At 47.3% G+C, this 6,000-nt stretch overlaps 1 protein-coding gene across 1 annotated transcript in view; it reads right to left on the reverse strand.

The window, feature by feature from the left end:
* The window catches only part of LOC147725831 (uncharacterized), a 166,909-nt gene extending 161,599 nt beyond the window's left edge, over positions 1 to 5,310 (reverse strand). The window contains exon 1 of the mRNA XM_086960005.1: positions 5,286 to 5,310. The gene's annotated coding sequence lies outside the window, so the exon portion shown is untranslated. The remainder of the gene's footprint in view (positions 1 to 5,285) is intronic.
* Positions 5,311 to 6,000: the final 690 nt, after the last annotated feature.

A 6,000-nucleotide genomic window follows, 5' to 3' on the forward strand; every position in this document is an offset into this window, starting at 1 on the left:
TGCAAGCCCTGATAAATCACAGTTACGCATTGCATTACTCTTGCTCCCCATTATGTGGCTCAAGGGCGACGCAACCCTTTGATAAATATGCCCCTTAATGTAATTCCGATGTTGTAATGGGAAAAGCAGTATCAATAAAGTCCCTCCTGCTCCGTTCTACGGTGTTGAAGCACAAGCAGTCCTGTGGTGCATGCTTTGATTGTATAGATGCTGTGCTTAATTTGTAAAACAATAAGACCCTCATTATTATGTCGGTCAGACGGCAAAAAACAGATTGTTGGTTGTGGTCATCGATTGCGGACCAACCGCCATCTGGTGCTGCGGTCCGACTGCCGCATTAAGATGCGCTGCGGTTGGAGGCGGCACGCGGATGGACCGACTGATGATTCCCGCAGCGCTGTAGGGATTACAATGTACCTTTGAGGCAGCCTTTCAAGGTGGTCTGATTGCCATTGAAATGGGGTCTGAAACGGGTTTTGGGGCCTCTAAATGTAAATGTAAATAAGGGATACTTGTAAAGCGCACTGTTACTCTACCCGAGTGTCCTGGCGCTATAGACCGCTGGGGAACCCGTCTTGGTTTTCCCTGTGAGATGGTCCCTTACTGGGTATCTCCAGGGTGAAACCAGGCATCCCCCGCGTCTGTGGGGGGCCGTTTTGGAGATGAGGTAAGCTTAATGCCCAGAGTTGCCGAGTGTGTTCCCTGGTTAGAGTAGGCACTGAGGCGAGAATTATCGAGACAGTTGACCCTGGTCCAAGACCCTGCCGCGTCGGGAATTGAACCCTGGTCCCGGGCGTCCTCTGCTTACAGGTCTGCCACCTCTAACCAGTGAGCAACACCACTCCACTAGCAGGGTCCCCATCCCTCTGCAGCCTCCAGAATGAGGCCTGGGGGCAATTGTGGTGCCCCCTCAAACATCCATGCACCTTGTGCCAAGCTCCATGTGGGGCTTGGCAAAAGGTGCGAGGATGTTTGTTTTCATGCCCTTTTTCATTGCGGCTTGTGCTGACGCCCTTTTCGAACCATCAGCACCTGTCGCAATAAAAAAGGGCACGTTTCCGACCGCCATACTGGCGGTCACATCCTAATGAGGCAGATGGGACCATGGACTCCTTGTTGGACAGTTCAATTATTGCAACGATGTCGGACAGGCATTGTATTTAGGGCCTAAAAGTGTTAGAAGGAAATGTGTGACCAGAAGCCTTCAGTCACAGCCATCAAAGGTTGGGCTACGGAATACTAAGGCAGTGTGGAGTCAATTCCATCCCTCACCTTTTTCATTCTTCACATGACAAGCCCTGCCTCCTTATTTCACCATATTATGTTCTTTTGTATTCCCCCTTTCCTTGGCACTGGTTTTTCCTTCTTTCTCTTCTTCCTGTCCCGCTTCTATGTTTTTCTCTCTTGCTCTGGGTCAGAGTCTGAAAACGAAAATTAAGTGACCGGATCTAAAATGAGTGTGGGTTATTGGGGGCATTAGGCAAGGCTGCGTCCGTGCCCATTTCTATTCTATTTTTACGTAAATTAGGTGGACAGCGTGTAAGAAGAGGTGGATGCTGACGTGCTCAAATTAGGCTCTCACACAACACCTGTGCTCCTATGTGCAGATGATGCAGTATTACTAGCTAGAGCCCTTCATGATCGTCAAAGTTGATTTATACATTTGTAGCATATATGTAGCAAAGAGACCTCAAGCTCATTCGGACTAAAACCTTTGTGCTGGTCGCGGAAGGGGGAAAGTGGGGAAAATGACCCACTTTGTGAGAGAGCATAAGCCAGAGAAGTGCAAAACTGTTCCTATTGGGGAGTCAGTTTTCCCTTTCTGGCAACTGGGGTTCCCATATAGGAATGGCTAAGTTTAATCTATAAGTGCAACTGAGGCTCTCTTTAGAGTTGCAAAGAGAATGGGTCATTGTTATTGTTATTGTTATCTGGGTTTTATATCGCGCCAAATCACCGACAGGTCTCATGGCGCTTCTGACAGAATACAGCAACAAGAAGTAGGGTGAACAGGAATACAGATTATCGGTCTATCTTACAGAGCTGCAAAAGCGTCTCTCAATAGCAGTGTCTTCAGAGATTTCCTAAAACGGAGGAGATTAGGTTCTTTACAAAGGACCTCCGGTAGCTTATTCCAAATGGTAGGGGCTTAGACTGAAAAGGATCTACCACCTTTGGTCGTCATTATAAAGCGTGGGCATGACAGCAGTAGGGAGTTGGAAGATCTTAGAGCTCGCTTGGGATTATACACTTCAAACCTCTCTTTTATATAGGCAGGCGCCTGCCCATAAATTGCCTTATGGGCAATGCACAGGCTTTTAAATTCCACCCTTTGCTTTATAGGGAGCCAGTGTAACCTATAGAGTAGAGGGGACGCATGGGTCTGTCTAGGTGATCTAAAGATTAATTGTGCTGCGTCATTCAGGTTAACCTGTAGACGATTGCTTACATTTTTTGGTAGACCTAGATATAGTGCGTTCCCATAGTCAATACTGGAGACTATTGTAGCTGAAACAATGGTTCGAATCATGTTTGTAGAAAGCAAAGGGGCTAGCTTTCGCAACTGCCTGATCAAGTTGGTACATGATCCAACCACAGCGGATACTTGGCTAGTCATTGAGAGCTCCTGGTCGATCTTAATACCAAGGCTCTTTACGCTGCGGCGTGGCTTTGGGGTAGGTCCAAGTTCTTGGGGCCAGAACAGATCATTCCAGGGTGAGGTGATAGTTGAAACTACTAAGACCTCCGTTTTATCTGGATTGATTTTTAGCAGGTTCATCGTCATCCAGCTCACTGTAAACCGCAGTATCTTTTGGGCCATGGACTGAGCCGATGTTGTATTATCGATACTCAGCTACAGCTGAGTATCATCGGCATAGTTAAAAACTTTACAGCCCATGTTAGCCAGGGAGTCTATCAGTGGCTGCAGGTAGAGATTGAACAGGAGTGGTGAGAGTGCGGACCCTTGCGGGACTTCACACTCCAGGACACCCACATTAGATACACGATCTGCTAATTGGATCCTCTGCGTCATCCCTAGCAGGAAAGACGTTAGCCATAAATCATCATACACAAAATGTTGCAGCTGTATAAGTGTGAATGCATCCCAGCCGCCACCCTATGGGGCCACCCTATGCAGCGACCCTTTGGGGGCACCCCATGGGCCACCCCATGAATCAGGGCAGAGATTACAGTTTCAGAACTTCAGGAAAAACACTTTCCTTCATAGCCTTTTGACTGTCCCCTGCTCCGTGCCAGCGTCAGTTACCCATAGAGCAGGAAAGGCCTCACATTCACTGGTGTAACAGATGGAGCGAGACTTTAACAACATTTACAAGAGAAGGGCCCGATTCACAAAAGTAATCTGAGATAAAATCGTAACTTTACTATACCTAAATGCCCTTTGTGAATACCGAAAGTCCTAAAGTTAGGATTTTGTCTCCGATTACTTTGGGAATGGGGCACACAGTTACTGGAGACTGCCGTATGCTCGAGCACCAGGACAAGATTCCCTTGCTGGTATTCCTGAATAAACTACTCAAAGATACATAGATGACAAAACCTGCCCCAAGATTCCAGCCAGTCCCTTACAGTTCAGCAAAAAGAGCTGAAAATAAACTTTATCAGGAAAAGGGAGAGAGAGAAGGAAGACAGAGCAAGAACTGGCTGTATCAAGGTGTCTGCAGGGACCTTACACCAGGGCCGACAGGGCTCTTTAATTAGGGTAACAAAGGCCAGGAGAGATGTGAACCCACACAGTTAAACCTGGGCACCCTGCATCATTCAGAAAGAAGGCATGGACAAAGCATGCACCTGCATGCCCATGGGATGGGAAAGCCACTCAATCAACTGCACATTTTATTCTGTTCTGTAGGTTTTAAGTTGATGTTAGAAAGCTCTTACGTCCCCTCTTTTTAACTTAGAAATTGGCATTTAATAAAGATGCCCTGAAGGTTTCATGTAAACGTGAGTCTGATGTTGTCTTCAATGCTGTCTCTATGAGGAAATGACCTCACCCCCTTGAAAGCGTGACTCACGAGAACGATAAACAGGGGCGCTAGGCTGAGGGTGTGATCTGGTGCAGACGCACAATGGCTGATGCTGGTTGTAGTATTTTGTAGGAGATATTAGGTCGCACTTTTTGGCACCTTTATGCCGATTTTTACCACTGGGTACTCTGTACGCATCTTTGTAAATCGTGAATCGCTGTGTTGCATTGCTCTGCCCCTGGGAGGAGCCCCACATGCATCAACCTATGGATTTTGGCACATTCTTGGATTTACCATTACTGGTGGAGCTGGGAATGTGTAAAAATGCTATGCATCCCCAGGCGAGGCATAGTGAGGAGAAATGTATTCATTTCCCCTCATTGTCTCCTATGTCTCTGTCTCTTGCATTCTGCAGCAGAGATAGAAAGAGGAATATGCTTCAGGGGAGATTTTTTGCAGGCGGGTGTCCCTTCCGGCGCAAAAACAATACTGCTTACAAAGCAGGCACGATTGCACCCTGGTGCTCGTGGGCCTGTGTGGCACTAGGCAGCACATTGTGCGCCAGCGCAGGGGAAAAGACAGGACTGCACCCCATAATGTTTAATATGACGCAATCCTTCCCTTTCCCTTTCGCACAGTCTAGCGCAGCACATTGAATGGCTGCCCTGCATGATTTTTCGTAAACATGCTCCTGACTCTCCTGCTCCCGATTGTTCTACCAGCCCCTCTTAGGTTTGGGGTCACAGGCACCTTCCTTTATTGCACTTTTCTCAAAGCTCATGAGGCCTGTGCAGAGAAGCAGGCGGGTCAGAAGGAGAGGAGACCTCTGCTGGGGGTCTGTATTACAGCCCTCCCCTAAGCATGCATGAGGAAGGCTTGAACTCATAGGGGTGGGTGATGGCTCCTGCATTACAGAGCTAAGGGACGCCAGCTATGGGTGATGGCTCCTGCATTACAGAGCTAAGGGACGCCAGCTATGGGTGATGGCTCCTGCATTACAGAGCTAAGGGACGCCAGCTATGGGTGATGGCTCCTGCATTACAGAGCTAAGGGATGCCAGCTATGGCTTGAGCGGTTGTTTCTCAAAGGACAAACATGGAGAAATGCATAACTTTGTGTCACCTTTAGCAATGTGTGCATGGTGTCTTGGATTCAACCAGAAGGGTGTTTTTTTAGAATATTGAACATATTCATGAAACAGTTGCAGTTATTAGTAAAATAAACTATGCAATACCCTATATAATCAGACACCATCACAATCTATGGATGCTCTGAGGCCCATCTCTCGGTACTTACTGTTTGTGTTTCCTTCTGGAGCTGCTCCTTCTGCCTGGGGCCTCCTGTAGGTGAGAAAGAGACATGTGATCCACATAAGACAGCGAGAGGGTAACCTAGAGTCAGAGGGAGTCCAGATGTGTTCTAACAGCCAGTATGCTGTGTTCTAGAGTCATAGGTCAGTATGAGGTGTTCTAGAGTCAGAGGCTGGTAGAGAGATGCTCTAGTATCAGAGGAAGGTATGAGGTGTTCTAGAGTCAGAGGCTGGCAGAGGGATGATCTAGTATCAGAAGCAGGTAGGGTGATGGCATTCCTCATTGAGACACAGAGTTGTGTTCTGTGATCAGAGAGAGGTAGAGAAATGTACTGTTCTCAGAAAAAAAGATGAGCTCAGGGGTCAGAAGCATCTAGATATGTGTTCCTATTTGAGACAAACAAACTTTTTCTAGAACCAGAGGTGGTAAAGAGGTTTATAGAGTCAAACAGGCAGCGAGATGTGCCTCCTTACCTCGCAGAGAGGCATAAAAGATGTCTAATCTCAGATAGATGCAGAGAAGTGTTTAATCCTAAGAGGTAGAGACATAATCTATCCTCAGAGAGATGCAGAAAAGTGTATAATCCTCCGAGAGAGGGAGAGATTTGCTCTATTTCAGAGGCGGAGAAGTGGTCTATCCTCAGGGGCAGATAGGTGGTCTATCTTCGGAGTGAGGCAGAGAGGTGGTCTATGCCAAAAGGC

Source organism: Lissotriton vulgaris, chromosome 3_1 (genome assembly GCF_964263255.1).
Source record: "Lissotriton vulgaris chromosome 3_1, aLisVul1.2, whole genome shotgun sequence".
NCBI lineage: Eukaryota > Metazoa > Chordata > Amphibia > Caudata > Salamandridae > Lissotriton > Lissotriton vulgaris.